The sequence below is a fragment of the Callionymus lyra genome, chromosome 3 (assembly GCF_982586985.1).
Source record: "Callionymus lyra chromosome 3, fCalLyr1.hap1.1, whole genome shotgun sequence".
Classification (NCBI taxonomy): Eukaryota; Metazoa; Chordata; class Actinopteri; order Syngnathiformes; family Callionymidae; genus Callionymus; species Callionymus lyra.
Window position 1 is genome coordinate 15713921 of NC_141820.1, and position 16848 is coordinate 15730768.

General features: G+C 37.2%; 2 protein-coding genes across 2 annotated transcripts in view; one reads left to right on the forward strand and one right to left on the reverse strand.

Annotated features, from left to right (window-relative positions):
• Window positions 1-16848, forward strand: part of LOC148083378 (cystine/glutamate transporter) — a 216213-nt gene that overhangs the window by 192735 nt on the left and 6630 nt on the right. The gene's annotated exons all lie outside the window — the stretch shown is intronic.
• The window catches only part of chrm2a (cholinergic receptor, muscarinic 2a), a 93915-nt gene that overhangs the window by 50140 nt on the left and 26927 nt on the right, over window positions 1-16848 (reverse strand). Inside the window, exon 2 of the mRNA XM_087786585.1 lies at window positions 5714-5850. The gene's annotated coding sequence lies outside the window, so the exon portion shown is untranslated. The remainder of the gene's footprint in view (window positions 1-5713; window positions 5851-16848) is intronic.

The following is a 16848-nucleotide window of genomic DNA, read 5'->3' on the forward strand; positions in this document are numbered from 1 at the left end:
AATATTGTTTAATTATATGGAAACATTTAAATGCCAGATTAAAACATGGCAACGTTTGAATATTTGTTGTGTTTAAATGTGTATTAAAATGACTAAGTCTTCTAAAATAATGATAATAATATAATAAATTAATAAAATAATATTAATAAAACTAAAAAATGAGCAACAAAGCTTCTTTCTTTTTTTGTTCCCTCACTTCCTGTGTATCCAATTCCTGAGCTTGATCAGAGATTTGATTGTCGTCAGCTGAAGCCAATTCCAGTGATCAACCAGCTGCATTGCTAGCTAATGTGTCTGGACTGATGGCAGAGACTGTCTTCGACTTTTTTTCTGCTCTGTCGTTTCTTTTCTGCTCTTTCTTTTTGTGTACGCCTTATATAATTTTGGACATTCATATGACTTTTAATTTTTAATTATTTGCTGAAGTTTTCCTCGCTAGTCACTGTTGTCATGTATTGTTGTTGTATTCTGTTATGTTTCGTGTGAGATGTATGCACTGTCAAGTGGAAAAGAATATCCTTTTTGTACTAAATAAACAAATCTAATCTCATCTAATCATGACCACTGTTAAAGTTTTCCTTATTCCAAAATCTCGATAAATGAGAGGTTACGAGAGCGGAGTCCATTATGACATAATAATGGCTTCACTCCTCCTCCAGCCAGCTGTAATCAGGCACCGCTTTGTTTGTACAGCAAGTCCCTTGGAGGTGGACACTTCCAGGATTGATGATACCCGGTGACAAACCTTGAAACTAATCACAGCAGAGTGGGTCTGGTTATGGTAAACAAGATTTAATCTCCAGAAAAACGAAGCGTTTTCAATGAAAAGAGAGTTTTGTACAAACAGACATATACTAATTACAGGACTAAGTACAATATCTATTTAAGACACACTTAAATTAAAATATTAGTTGCCCTTAAACGTTTCTTCTCACAACAGATACGTGTAAGAATCCCGTGTAAATACAGGTGAGCACACGAATGAATCGGATATCTCCGATTGCACATAAGTAACCAAGCAGGACTCGGTCCATGTAGCAGCAGTGGTGAAAAATAGTGAAGTTATTTCTCATGTTGTGTCGTTCAGTCACTTGATTCATAGGTCTCCGGCCATTCATGATCACAGAGATCGATCGCCGGGGCCCACACTTTGTCTGTTGGGCGGCATAGGGATAACGTGTCAAAGTGGGTCTCTTCAATCTTGTCACTTTAAGTGCAATCGATAGTGCTTCCCCACCGACTGCTGCCTGGTGTACGCCGGCCTCTGTCTCCTTACACCGGGCTGAACATTTTGGATCAATATCTCGCTAGAGGCGAAAAACATTTGCAGAGGCAAAAGCGAGAAACGGTGCAGAAGTGCTTTAAGATGATGGTGTACTCATCCTGACAAAAAGGAGCGAAAACAAGGAGGTAGGGGAAAACAGCGGAGTATAAAATGATAAAAGCTTATTCGATTTTTTAAAATGTTATGCTGAGAGGTTTTTTTGGGGGTGTTTTTAGGACAAGTATATTGTTGCCAAAGTAGACCAGGTTTCTGGTTCTATGACTGCGTGACCTTAAAAAAGAGACACGACCAAAATAAAGCAACCAAAACCACCGCCGAGGTCGGGTCAGGCGGGAGCGATTCCGAGTAAAGAAGGCTTCCCAGGAGCCTCTTCTTCTCTGTTAACACCGAGGATATCTGAGAGACGTAATCTCTCCGGCATGTCCTGGGTCTGCCCGGAACATTTCACAAGGGAGTTATCAAGGAGGCAGCATGACAGGACGGTCAAGTCATCTCTCTATGTGAGGACACAGTGCTGTGAGGGGAAAAGTCCAGATAACCTTGAGAAAAATATTTCTTTTGGTCAGCTTGTCTGGACTTTCTCGTCGCAATTCTAGTGCAGAAAGAGAATATTCATGTCAAGCTTTGACTTTTGGTTCAGCTCATCCTCATCCTTCAACTAATGTGTTGATTTAATTGTGTCTTAAATTGATCTTGGACCTCTATTGTACTCATCAGTATGTGTCTGTGGAAAAACATTCTTACTAACTAGTCCCTTGGAGGTTGCAACTTCCTGGACTAATGAGAGGCGGTGACAAACCTGGATACTTTACCAATAACAGAAGAGTGGTTTGTGGTCGGGGTAAACTTGATGTAAACAAAGTGTCAGGTTAGGAATTTGATTAAACACTTTTGAAAAAAAAAAAAATGGGAATCAGATCTAGTTTAAGTTTTAATTGTCCATCTGAATTATTCCTGAAGCACAAAGCTGTTAGTTTGCTGTTATATCTCTGTCACAGTTTCAAAAGCCATTCATTGTCTTACTCTAAATGTTTCCACTAAACATAAACTTGGATGAGTTATTATCCTCAAGGTTGAAGGTGGCAGTTCCTAGATTCAGAAGCAACACAAGGGATACCTCAAACACATTTGGATTTTGGACATGGAGTCACCTCGAGCCATACACATAGTATAGACATATTAGTCTTGATAGTATATTATAGACATCCCATCATATATGTAAGTCATTTTCGAGCATGAAATCCCTCGACAAAAGCATATATGGATGTCTTTTTTTTTTACACCTGAAATATTAATTCTGTGACGGTTTTACCAACTTCAATGATTCAAATCTTTTGTGCAGTTATCGAAAACATTTTTTCCCACCAAGAAACTGATAATTGCCAATAATGTTTTCCTCAATAAATGCCATTAGGAAGGTGCCCATTAATCACAGTGGACCACGTCTAATGTACAGCCTTCTAGACAGCAATTTGTAAAAGGAGGCCTCTAGCCGACGTATGTTAAATCCATCTTCCGAGTGAAAACCCCAGAGAGATGTTTTATTTGTGAATCAGGGTGCTAGTCGCAGGAAACGATCATATTAATTGCCTCGAGGATTAAGAGGCCCATACCTCAGCTCCCTCATCATTGGACGGCAGTAGTAGGAGCTAATGGATTATCATTACTACTGTTTATTAGTCCCTGTTAGAAGTTACATCATGTTTTGTATCACACTGGGTTTTTTGTTAGTAAGTAAGTAACTAAAAGTTATTTGTAAAGCGCCTTTTTAGACCAGGGTCACAAAGCGCTTGAACAATCAAAAGAAATACATATTTAAAAATATCTACAAATTTGAAAGCTTTAAAAAGGCCAAAACATAAGACAAACACAGGAGACCCAGAAAATCAGGAAAAAGCCTGGAAAAATAAAAATGTCTTAAGATGTTTCTTGAAGGAGTTAATAGATCCATCAAACACAGAAGGAGAGGAAGATCGTTCCAAAGCTTAGGAGCAACAGCCTGGAAGGATTTCTCTGCTCTGGTCCGGGAGGATGTTCAGGAACCATCAGTAGATTCTGATCCACAGACCTCAGAGCCCGAGCTGGGGTGTAAATCTGGATCAGATCACTGAGGAGGAGTCTGACCATGAATAGATCTGAAAGTAAGAACCAGAATTTTAAAGTTGATCCTGAAAGAAACTGGCAGCCAATGCAGAGTTTTAAGGATCGGAGAAATGTGAGTTCTTCTACTAGAGCGAATCAGAATTCTCTGTGCGAAATTTGGAATAACTGCAGGCGAGACAGCTCCTTCTTGTGTAGGCACGGAAATAAACTGTAACAATAGTGTAAACGATAAGACAAAAACACATGGATTACAAGCTCCAGATCATCTTGTGACACCATTTTTCAAAGTTTAGAGATTTTTCTCTATTGAAGGAAACGGTTATTGGTCAGTTTTTTTGCAGTGTTGTACTAGAGACATGTCAAATACAACCGCCAAAAATGTAAATGCGAGCGGGTGGTCATTTTTCATGATGGGTTACCATTTATCTGTTGTTGATGTTGACATTTGTAGTTTATCCAAGGCACCTCGACATTCCATTTGGGATGCACTTGAAAACTCACCAACACTCAATTATGAAGGGACACAGAGACCATCTCAGTTCAAAGGGTTGGAACTCCTTTTTAGAAACTGGATTGAGATGAAGAGGGAGGGCCCTTGACAGGCTTGTTGATGGAATATACTGTGTGTGTGTGTGTGTGTGTGTGTGTGTTTGTGTGATAAGATCCTACATCTGCCGATAATGTCTGCATACACTCACGGTAAAGTGGAGTCGGCTGATATCAAGTGCTAACACACTGCTGTACATGCTGTTCCTCCTGTCTCTGGAGATAGTCGGCCATGACAGCGTGACCACTCTGACATTTCTGAACATGATCCACTTCTGCAGTCACATGCTTGTCCTTCACACACAACGAGGTGGAAGACTATGGGTTTCTGTTTTGGCATCCCTGCCCAGAAGCCAACGTTTCACACCTTATACCAAGAATACAACCATGTCAAGTGATTATCAGATGGATAAAAGAGAAGTATTTTTTGGCTCACTCTGTTTTTTCACCCTGTAATAGCGATGTCATGTGTCATTTCCTTATTTGGTTGCGATATCCCCAATAATCTAGGAAATAGTTATTATATTAAGTACTATTTTGTTTGGTTTTTTAGAATAAACCGGCACCAAAAATATATTCACACATATATATTGCCAGAAGCTATTTTAATTGGGACCTGTATTAAGTTTGTGCAAGTATTCAGAGCCAAGTTGGCTTTTATGCCCTTTTGTTACTGTTACAATAACTTCTAATGGGAATGGCAAGGAGGCTTTTTAATGTTGGGGCTGCAAACTATACCATAATCAAAACTCATTTTAGTGGAAAGAAAGACATTTTTTATATTTATTTTTGCTTTTTTGCAGATATCTGTTCCATCTTTAGATAAACATTGAGATAGATATAATAGATAATTCAAACTTGTTTTGATGTCTCACTGGAGCTATGATAGGTTGTCTCCGAATATCCAGAGTTATGAGTAACCCCCGCAATCGTGCATCCAGGATCATTGTGTTCTTATCTTGAGACGGGCCAGCATGCATTAGATTAGATTTGATTAGATTAGATTGGATTGGATAGACTTTATTATTCCACCTGGAGATCTCCTTCGGGAAATTGGGTTTCTAGTACACAGCAGACGATGGTTTCATAAAAAAAAGAACAAAGTGCAAATAAAAAGACAAAAGTGCAAGGGATGACAAAGTGCAAATATAAATAACTTAGATTAAAGGATTAATTTAAAGGACCAATGGTGACACTTTCCATTTCTATTTGAATTGTTTTGTATTCCTTGTCTATCACCTTCTCTTATTAGGAAAACATTTAAAGTATTTAACCATATTCATGCTTCAATACTTAACTGAAATAGATCTTCCAATGAACCGCTGGGATTAAGCTCTAAAATGTTTCTTAACCCTTTCACCGAAAAAAAAGACTTAGACCAGAGATTTGGACTCAAAAAAAGCCACTTACCTGCGATGGATCAGTCGTCGAAATTCAACAATCTCCATATCTACATTTTCCCAAATAAGTTTTGCTTCTTAAATATTTCAGGGGATACTTGGGGCTAGTCTTCAATAATTGATGCCAAAGGAGCTTTAAAATAAAGTCACCCAATGACTTTGGTTTGCAGGGCACTAAAGTAGCACGTGTCAACGTAGATGTTTAATGCATTGAACATGCTGCCTGTGATGAATATGTTATGTTCTTTTATGATAATTAACGCTACCTGGCGGGATTCATAGAAGTTGAAATGAATAATGCAGTTCCATCAATTTAAATTCAGATGTAATGTCATGTGGACAGATTTCAATGTTACTATAGAACTATGTTGGTACTCACGTGCGTTAAACAGTCTGATCGGCCTCCTCAGTCTTGAATGACATTTTTTGAAGTAGCACTGCTCAATGATACTACAGTTTTTGGGCGGAAGACAGCGATGGCTTTCTTCAGGTTTACGATCAACAGCCATGGCAGCACTGAAATAGAGACGAGAGACAAGAATAAGTGATTGACATCAGCGAACAAATACATTTAAAGCTGGGCGAGTATGTGTCTGTTTGTACAAAACTCTCTTTTCATTGAAATATTTACATTAGATTTACCCACAGAATACATGTTTTTTTCTGGAGATGAAATCTTGTTAGCCATAACCACACCCACTCTGCTGTGATTGGTGAAGCATCAAGGTTTGTCACTGGATGTCATCAGCCCGAAAGTCTCCACCTCCAAGGGACTCATTGTATAAACAAAAAAGCAGGGAGTTTTTTTGGCTGCTACCGGGAGAGTGAAGCCATTATTACGACATAATGGACTCCTGCTCTCGTAACTTCTTGTTCTCTGAGTTTTCAGACGGAGGAGGACTTGATAAAGTAATATCTTCAGAACTTCTTCATGACAAGTTGACTGGATGAAGGGATACGTTCCTCTTCCTTGGCAAAGTTACATATATAGTCAATATTTAGCCTTCTCTGAGGCTTTTAGCTGTTGATTTAAATTAAAATAAAGTAAATCATGAAAAATGAATGTGTTATCTTACTGTTTGATTACATATAATGTTTGTTTTATAGGGTTTTTTAAAAACATATGCAGCTCAACCAATCACATTTAATAAAACTCCTTACTCAACAAAAAGGTCATCAATCAACCAGGTCACCGAAAAGAGGTTTGTTAAGGTCAAGAACATCTTTGTAGTAGTCTTTGTTCATAACGTGTCAACAGACAACATGGTTTACCCTTTAGATACGACTTTTACTGCTCTCGGCATGAGGGCGTCAGGCTCTTGACCTTAAACATACATTTTCCACACATCCAGAGGGGGGTAATCAAAGAAAAATGAAGGGAAGGGTGACCGCCTAACATGTAAATGAAGATGACCGTAGTTCAATATATGTATGCGCCCGGTGAGGACGCCACAACCCCTAAGTGGAGAGCGGCAGCAATTCCACTCCCAGTGGAGTCGCGAACATCCCCCCCCTCATGTCTAAATGCAAATTGCAGTGAAGGCACCTAGCGGGGATCCAAATACTTTGAAATCTATTACATTCGCTCTTGCATATCTATTAAATTAACTCTTGCATTCAAATTAATACATCTGCTTTTGTTTTAATATTTGTGGAGCCTTTATGTCTTGACAGTGATCTGTACCTCCCCAAAATGCACTACTTGAACTGTTAAATAGAAAAAGCGAAAGCAAATGTCATATTTTGTCTGAAAAAAACGAGTCTAAAAATGTAATATTATCACATTTTGTTGCAGATGTTTAACTCAGAGAGATCCATTTATTGTGTTTGATTATCTTCAATAGAATGAGGGTAAATTAGCATCATTATCTTTTAGGTAAATAAGGAAAAAGGCTTGTCTGTCTCATGGTCCGGGGCCAAATCTGTCCAGTTAAGTCATTTTATGTGGCCCTCTGGATGACTTTCTCAATATCAAAGTAGATATATATCTTCATGTTGAGATCCTGATCCATAAAGATGTCAGTGATTTAAGGAACAGATGTTATGGACGTCAGCCAAGACTTCCAATGGCAGTAAAACTGAGGTTGAAGGAATTGAATGCTAATTTGAAAGTAACAGTAAGAGACGGTTATTGAAAGGCTAATGTGAAAAAAACAACTCTCCTGACTCACTCACATGTTTCAAATGTTGAAGTCTTCCTCTCCAAGATGCAGCAAGTCCCTCATCATGACCATGCTTTGAACTTATTACTTTATAAAGTTCTCGCCCGTCTGAAATCCTGGTGAACGAGAGGTTACGAGAGCGAAGTCCATTATGACGTAATAATGGCTTTACTCCTCCTCCAGCCAGCTGTAATCACGCCCCTACTTTGTTTATACAACAGGTCTCTTGGAGTCGGAGACTTCCATGATTGATGACGTGCGGTGACAAACTCGATGCTTGACCAATCACGGCAGTTGAAACGATGCATGGTTATTTAAATGATTATCTTGTATCGTCCTAAACGTTTGTTCTGTAAAATTGTAAAGCTAAAATGTGTGAAAAACTATTTAAAAGTTTATAAAAAAATTCACTGTTAAGTATCCTAAATGAATCAGCTGACAGAACGAAGCATACTAAATTATATTTTTATCGTCTTATTCATAGTTTATAGCACTATTTTTTAGAAAATATATATGTTTTCTTCAGAGCAAGTTTAACAACATTTGTGGGTCAAGATTAATAAAGCTAGCAGCTACAATGTATTGTTCCAAAATTAGTACACGAAGGAAGAATACAAATATTCAGTAAAGTCTTTAGTTCAGTTTAAACTTACATCTTTGGATCTTTGGATCTTCTGGATTACAAGACAACGAACTGAACCAGCAGACATATCAGCCAATACTTCCGACTGCTACTCACTGCTATGAGTAACCACAGAATAGAGACTGCGTTGAAATCCGGGCTGACACTTCTGAGACGAGGACAAATGTCTCCTTACAGAAAAGGTCATCCCGAGATGATGCGAAAAAACAAAACACTGGAGGGTTGTGAAATCACACATTAAAGTGATAGTTCAGCCAAAATTCACTTATTTTCTACTCGCCCTCAGGTCGACTAAGAGTTGGGATTATTTTCAGGGTCATTTTTTTCTTTTTATAGTTATAGACAATAATGTATTTTCATTTTAATGAAGCGACTAGCGCTAAGTGATCTTTGTCTTCATCTTCCTCCAAAAAAAACAACTTAAAAACATCCAAATACCTCGATTCTGCTCGTCTGTAATGTCCCTCTTAAATTGAAGCCACAACGAGAGGAATTGTCCCACGAAAAACTAAAATAAGTCTATGTTTTAAGGTTGTTTATAGAACAAGTTTAAAGAAAGACAAGCGATACAGACAGGATATAAATATCTTGAGTACTTCCAGAGCGTATACATTCTGCTGTCTACACTGGAAGTACTTCCGGTCTGAATCACGCATGTATTTGGATGTTTTCAAGTGTCATTTTAGAGAAAGAGAAAGACTAAGGTCACTCAGCGCTATTTCCTTCATCAAAATGAACATATGTTTTTGTCTATAACTCTTAAAAGGAACAGATTACTGTGAAAATAACCTTTAGTCGACATGAGGTTGAGTAGAAAATGAGTGAATTCTCGGCGAACTATCACTATAAATCGACGGTAATATTCATTATCGTTTTTCAAATCCATCGTCCAATACAATCTGAGCACTGATCTCCGCTGCTCTAAAATGTCGATCATATAAATGTGAAAAGGCCGTATTTTGATCAGACGACTCGGCGTCAGAGTGAACTAATCGTGTTTTTATTATTTTTTTTCATTTGCAGCGTTACGAGATGAAGGAAATTGTCGATAAGGCTATAAAAAAAATCTAATATGCAGCTGTGGACTTGGATTGTAATCTCCCTGGCCAGCAGGCAGTTTATTCTCCCACGAGTAAAATCAGAAAGAATAAACGCGCCGAAGGGCTTAACACATAGATGAGATCTAGAGCGCAGTGATTGGCTGCAGGGTGGCATGACCTACGATAAGTTTTGTTGCTGCTGCTCCGAGCAGTGGACGCACTATGAGCACCATGAAGCAGTCCATGAGCTTATAAAGCACAAAGTGTGCTCTCCCTGGGCACATCCTGACCCCGGCCACTGTCTTTATCTGCACTCCATCACCTTAATCTCCCGGGAATTACCTCACCCCAGGGGGGAAGGAGGCTTTTATTAAATAAAACTGACCTGTACAGCAGACTGTCATCACTCAGTGCCAGGGAGCACCACTCGCTGTGCAATCTTCTCCACTGCAGAGAACGGAAAATGCTAATATGTTCCCGAGCCGTGTAAAGATGAGCTCACTCAGCTTTCCAGTTGATTATAGAGTCGCTACAAGACAATCTATTTTTGGTTGATTTGCTTTTGACCGCCCCGCAGCACACTGTGTGTGTGTGTTTTCCAGTACATGTAAGAACCACAACGACACAGTTGGTTTAACCCCCTTTTCGCGGCAAACTTTTTAAATATTTTAGATTTCTACGTTGAATCTGTGCTACAAGTGTTTGCTTCGATTTAAAAAAAGAAATAGTTTGGATGTTATGTTAAAAAAATGTAAAATGTAACATCATACCAAAATCTACTTCACGGTTTTCACAATAAGAATCCACAATATTCATTTGAAACATTATCTTATTTCTGAAAAATAAAAACATTAATAACTGACTATTTTAATTCATACTTTATAAATCCCTCTGGAGATCGGGAAATTGTATTCCAGTAAACAGCAGACAATAGAAGGTACAGCATATTTTCATAAAAGCAAGAACAAAGTGCAAATAATAAGAACAAAGTGGTAACAGATAACAAAGTGCAAATATACAGAGCATAGATCAAAGGAAATAACACAAAGACCTAAAAGGATACAAAGGTATTTGTGTCATTTCCTTTGTATATTTGCACGTTGTTCTTTATATTTGTTACACATTACAAGTTCTGAGGGAAAAAACACTCAGAAAATGTGATTTTAATTGAATTATCTCATCATAATCCTCAATTTAATCCGCCAAAGAGGTCACTTGACTGTTTATTTGTCGTATTTGTCTGTTCTTCTTCCTGTTTTGAACAGATATTTATGCGACTTTTTGTTTAAGTTGAATGAATGGAAATATTTTGAAGGATTTACTCTGTCTTGGGTACCGTTTTATTTTTTACACAAGTGCCATAGAAACACTAATGCGGAAACAATAAATCTAAATGTCGTTTATCATTTTTCAAATGCTAAAAAAGGTATCAAATATTACAGATTATAAAGGATGTCTGATTGTTTTTTTTTACTTGTACTTTGGATTTTGGACACAAATATACATGTTTATTTTGTGGGGAGTGCTAGTTTGAAATGACGACTTCTGATTGGACCACAGCCTCAGAACGTTAGCCACGTGTCGCACCTCAAACCTTCTATATAATCTTCATAGCGAGCGCGCGTTCACACTTCTGTGCGCCGTCACAATCGCTTTGGAAAACACTCGACGAGCGTCTCAGTAATAAAAAAAACAAGGCCGCGCACGTCTTTCCATTTTTAAATACTCCGATGGGAACATCTGTAATGCAATTTCCTGGTACTCGGTGCGACTTAAGTGTGGTGTTGCCACTCTACTGCGGCATCGGCCTCATGACTGGGGCGTCTCCTTCCATCCCGAAAAAAACCCTATCGTGGATCTCAGTGGACGTTTACACCATCTCTTCATTATTTCCTCTCCGCCAACAATCCCAGCGTGAGTCTGGATATAAAAGCTTTGATTATGTAACATGTCTGAAACTCGGCCAAAGAAATCTGGTCTTTCTCTGACTTTGCATCTCATTTGAGAAAAATATAGGTCGTGTGCTTTCAGAAAAGAAAAAGAAAAATCACTATAGGATTCTCAATGCCGGTGGATGTTTGTGCCATTCAACCCACAACCCAGATTAATTAGAAAACACCTACAATCAGCTCACGCCTCGTGGAGGCAATTACCAAAGCTGTGTCACGACAAGCATAAACGTTAAGCCAGATCTCTCTAAACACCCTCTTTTCGGCTTAAAAGGCAGGAACATCAGAGGTTGGGATTGTTGTAGCGCCTCCTCGGTTTCGGGCCGAAGCAAACAAAGGGAGTGATTAGTAGATCTGTTTAACTGCAGCGCAGAGGAATCTCATTATTAGACAGAGTTTACCAAGCTATTGCTTTTTTTTTTTTTACTTCCATCCTTGCCCAGCTCAAATCACGAAACAGTTCCACTCAGACGGAGCATGGATAATAACAGACACCACTGAGGGGGTGTTGATCGACACTTTAATAAAATAGACTGAGATTGTTAGCAAATTAACAACTTTAGTGAAGCAATATCATTTGAAGACTAACCTCTCTCACCAGTTTGTTATTTGTCAGTTATTAATGGAAACATTACAAGGCAAATAAACTAATTGGAATATCGGATGAGCTGTGTCATCTATTATAAACCTGGAGCAGAACATTGATGAAAGAGGGACGTTTGTTTTTGATTTTGCATATTATTTTCAGTGCAATAAAACAGCAAAACAATCATTAATATGATTTAATTCCACACATATGTAATCGCAATATGTTTCTCCACAATACCTTTAACCCTCGTGTTATCTCAACACCCCAACACCCCAAAACAGGGTCACATTGGCCCTGAGATAAGACAAAGGTTAACATGAAGGCATTCAAATAATAATTAAGTACAAGTATAGTATAATAATAATAATTTAGTATACATATAATTTACTTTACCCTGAAAATAAAAATATACATTTATAGAGGTCTCAAATTTTGCGATTAATTGATCACTTCCATAATTCATGCTTTATTTTATTAATTAAACAAACTATTTTTTAATCTTTTAATATATGTTTAGTTATTCGCCTTTTGAAGTTGTTAACTATGGTCAGTCACTCCCTGAATTGGATATTTATTGGTTTGGTGGAACTTACAGCACTTTATATAAACGTGTTATTTCATCTTTTTCTATGTTTTATTATTATATATATATTAAGATTTTCATGGGTCAATTATTAAATAACAATTAACTAGATTAATTCATTATGCGTCACGATTACTTAATCTTTCAATTCCAATCTCACACTAAAGCGTTTCATATAAATAACTAAATTTTTGGAAAACAAGAAACATAAAAATACAACATTTGGTCCAAGATTCTGTGATACAATGTATTAATGATCAAATAAATGATTTTAAATCATAATATACAATACAAAAAAATACTTTTTATTAGTAGAAAGTATTGCAACTGAAACTTCAAACCAACATTTCAGTCATGATTTTTACTTTTAGTCCTATTTTAACTTTAGTTTCTCTGTTCATTAAAACTGGTTTGTACCTTGTTGTGTAATGTGTCGGCCCAATATAAAAAAAAGACTGTGAGTGGCCCATTATGAAGCAGAAGTCCAGGGTAAAGTATAATGGTAACACAAGTAGGAACTACCATCATTTTCACGACAAATGGCTACACTCGGTGGGAAACTATGCACTTACTGCTGCACTGATGATCGTAATGTATCACAAATAATGCAGAGACAAAAGTCACAGCCTGCTCTCTTAGCCCCTCCACAAAAGTTACTATTCAGCTCTGTTAGAAAATTGAATCTTTCTTTAAATAGTAACAGTTGGATTTGTTTTCTCTTCTATCGAAACCATGTTTTTTTGGTAAAGCAAGTCTTCATGTTCAAACATCGGTTCTGTTCAGTCAACTTGGCATAACTGTGTCCTTACTTCTCTCTACAATGATGTAACATTTTAAAATATTGTTTATTTTATTCTCAGAAATGATGGGAAGAACAATAGAAATAATGGTTAAATACATGGAATATGTCTTAATCCTAGCCGGTCCATGTTAGAGGTCTCAAAAACAATATCGTAGAGTCCAAAAAACTGAAAACTAATAAATATTAACATCTTATTTCAAGTTAAAATCATCTTAACGGACTTAATTATTATGTACATTCATCAGATAAGGATCAAATTTGATAAGAAATCAAACTGACCCACTGGACTACTGGTATACATTTTGAGTTTTCAGAGACCTAAAAAACAAATTTCTTTGTGGTATCCCTAGTGTTATCTCTGGGTCAAGGTGAACGACCTCCCTGGCTTCCAGATATACACATCAGGTGGTGGAGGTCGTTCACCTTGACCTAGAGACAACACAAGGGATAACTCGAACATTTTTGTTTCCTGGCCTTCGGGTCACCTTGACCCTGAGATAACACAAGGGAGAAAAACAACAAAACAAGAATACTGTTTTAATACAAAGCAGTGTGGTGTCTTTCCCTTTGTCAAAAAATTTAAATCCTTTTTTTAAATAAATAAATAGTGTTGACCTGATAAAGCTTCATGGTCAAGACGCTGCTTTCTGCCTTAAATAAACTGTAATCTTAAATTATTTTCAGAGCTAAATGATTTCTATCTCTTTTTTAAGGTGAAATTAAAAGTTAAATTTCCAAGCCAGAGATTATAGTGTAACGAGTACCATCTACTGAAATGAAAACTGGGTTACTGCTCCATGAAAGTATTAATTACTGTTTATATTTGTAGCATGAATTGTGTATTTCAATTTAAGCGTTTAGATCAACTTGTGAATACTATGTTATGAACGACTCACTAAGCTTAATTTCCAGAGCTCAGAAGGAAGTACCTTGGGTTTAAAATGGTTTTCAGGTTTTATCAAAATGTTTAAGTCCAAGATGATAGAGAAGAGAGCGCCATCTACTGACCTGGAAAATAAGGACAATGTTTCACTAACGATATGTTGATCATAACAAGATTCAGACGAAGAGAAGAAACAACGACAGTCCCGGAAATTCTGAAATGTCTCTAGACATCCTTGACACTTGAAAGATAAGACACGGAATCTTCATCTTCGAACCCCCCCTCGACAAATCCCAGCCCAGGACTTCCATTTAGACCTGCCGTGGCATCAGACCTTTCAAGTTGTACGACTCAAAATGTGCTTTTAAGATAAGTATCCTCTCTCCGGGCTGCAATCCATTCTCGAGGTCAGACATGGAACTTTGGGGGAAAAAAAAAAAGGGGGAGGAAGTGCTAAAATGTCACGGCATAATGTTCAGAGAGGGAAAAGAGCAAAGGTGGTGTGCTACAGTGAAGATGTGATTTAAAAAAAAACACATGGCCTGGATCACATAAAGGTTAGCGTCGCGCATAACTGCCGCTCGGCACTCTTAAGACACCCCAACAACAAGATAAGCGGTTTTTATCCAACCATTATGAAGGACACTCACTTAGCTTTTCGTTTTCTTTCAAACAAATTTCTCGTCAGCACTTGGACTGGATATTTTTAAGTCAAGAGCTGGATTTGGAAGGATCGTAAATTAGTGAAGAGCTTTACGTGTTCTTCTTTTTTTTTCTTTGTTAAGACTTTTTTGGGATTGTCTGGGCTTAGAGGACGACAATGATGTTGTGTGAGAAAGTCTAATACAAGTGGGTTAAAGAAGATAGAGGGTTAGTAATTTGATTGTTTTATGCTTTGGGAACTGTTTTTTTCTATGTCTAAACACCAGGAAATGTCTTCGTGGAGATCAAATTAAACAAGCTGCTCTGATCTTTATAATATTTTACTTTATAACATAACATTTTGCCTTAGTTTTTTGCATCAACATTCATCATACAACCAGCAACATGTTTCTGTTTAGGGGTTAAATAAGGTTACTTTAGGGATAGTGATGCCTCATGAAACAGTTGATGAAGCATCATGATACAGATGATGACGTATCATGATACAGTGCCTTTTAAAAGACCACTAGATGCCACTCTCAGTTTAAAAATGATGCCAGGTTTTATTGAATTACTAGAGCAGAGTCAAAGATTATAAAGCAGAGAGTGACATCAAAGGCACTGTATCATGATGCTTCATCAGCTGTTAATGGAGCCCTTCAACTTTAGAGATTTCTGGATCTTATTGGAATTCTCTCTCTGTCGCTCCCGAAAAGAACAACTGCAATTCCCAGAGCCTGCTGTGGTTCGGTCCGAATCCATCCATAAAATATCAGAAGAATAAAACAGAGCTGCTCAAAAGATGCCCTGTGACACCATGTACTTTGCTCATGGTGACCTTAAAATACACTGAGAAGCTGAGGTCAAGTCGTCGAGACAAGATGATGGTCTAAGAGTTCAGACAGTATGAAAACATGATTATTCTTGACCCTTTTGTCTGGTGACAGTTAACAAAATTGAAGTAATTAACCAGCATTTTCTTCTGTTTTTTTTTTCGAGACAGAGCTTTATTAACAGCGCCATGCCGAGTGCACAGTATGAATGATTCTTTTATTTCCTTAAGCGCACCCCAGCATACCATTCAGTTTAACAAAAGAACATTCAATTTGCACTTAAAACTCCAAGATAATGTTTCCATTTTGTCAGTAAATATAGCTCACAGTCCAGAATCAAAACTAAAGCCTATGTTTTGGTTTTTGTAATCCCAAAATATGTTTTAAAATAAGTTTAAAGCCCACTTGGATGACAACAATACATTGAGAGATGATGATGAGAGGTTATAGTTAATACTTTTCAAACATTTTTTCTCATAAAGACAAAGTGCAATTAAGTGTATATTAACATCTTAGTGCATTAAAAACAAGTGTTAATCCTGAAAGATAAACTGAAGTGTTGAGTTCGTAATCTGTTTGATATGAGAACGTTTTAGGTAATTTTATTTTTATTTTTTAAAAATTAGCACAAATTATGACAACATAACATAAACCAATGACAGAAAAATGAAATCCTTGTAGGCGTTAAAAAGCCCAAGTGTTTTCTATGTGTTTGTTGGTTTGTTCATAGAAGTGAATAACAGTCCGTTATAGTGTTTTTCCATTATCCCACAATATATCCTACGCTCTTGAAGTCATCAAAGCAATCTTGAAGTCATTGAATGCATCATTCATGTGTAAGAAGAGGCGCAGACGTCGTATTCATTTGATTATTTTTATCCCAAGTGTACAGTGTTGATGATTTACTTTTGTAAATGAAAGAAGACCATAGGAATATATATTAGCCTCTTAACTGGAAATATAACATCGGTTCTGCATCACCACAACATTGTATTACAGCAGTGGTTTTTTTTCAGTGAAAAAAATGCCTTACAAATTCAAGATTAGCATTGAATGTATCAGAAGTGTAGATGTACCGATGTTTCAACATGGGTGTAAGAAAGAGGCTAATTTATTTTAAGTTATATATATATATAAAGAGGTAAATTCTTGTTCATTCTTGGTCCACAGGTTTGAGAATTCGTTATTTACGGAATTGTGTTTTTTTCGGCAACCATTAATCTTAGACAGAGTTTGGGTGTACTGGAAGATTGCATTTTCAAGATGGCTTTTAAATATGTGGTTTGGTGACAGACAGATGACGTCCTGTGTACTCCGTCCATAACTTATCTTCCGTCAGAGGTGGAATGTCAAAATTTCTGACACGTAAAAGTCGGCCCAGAGTAGAA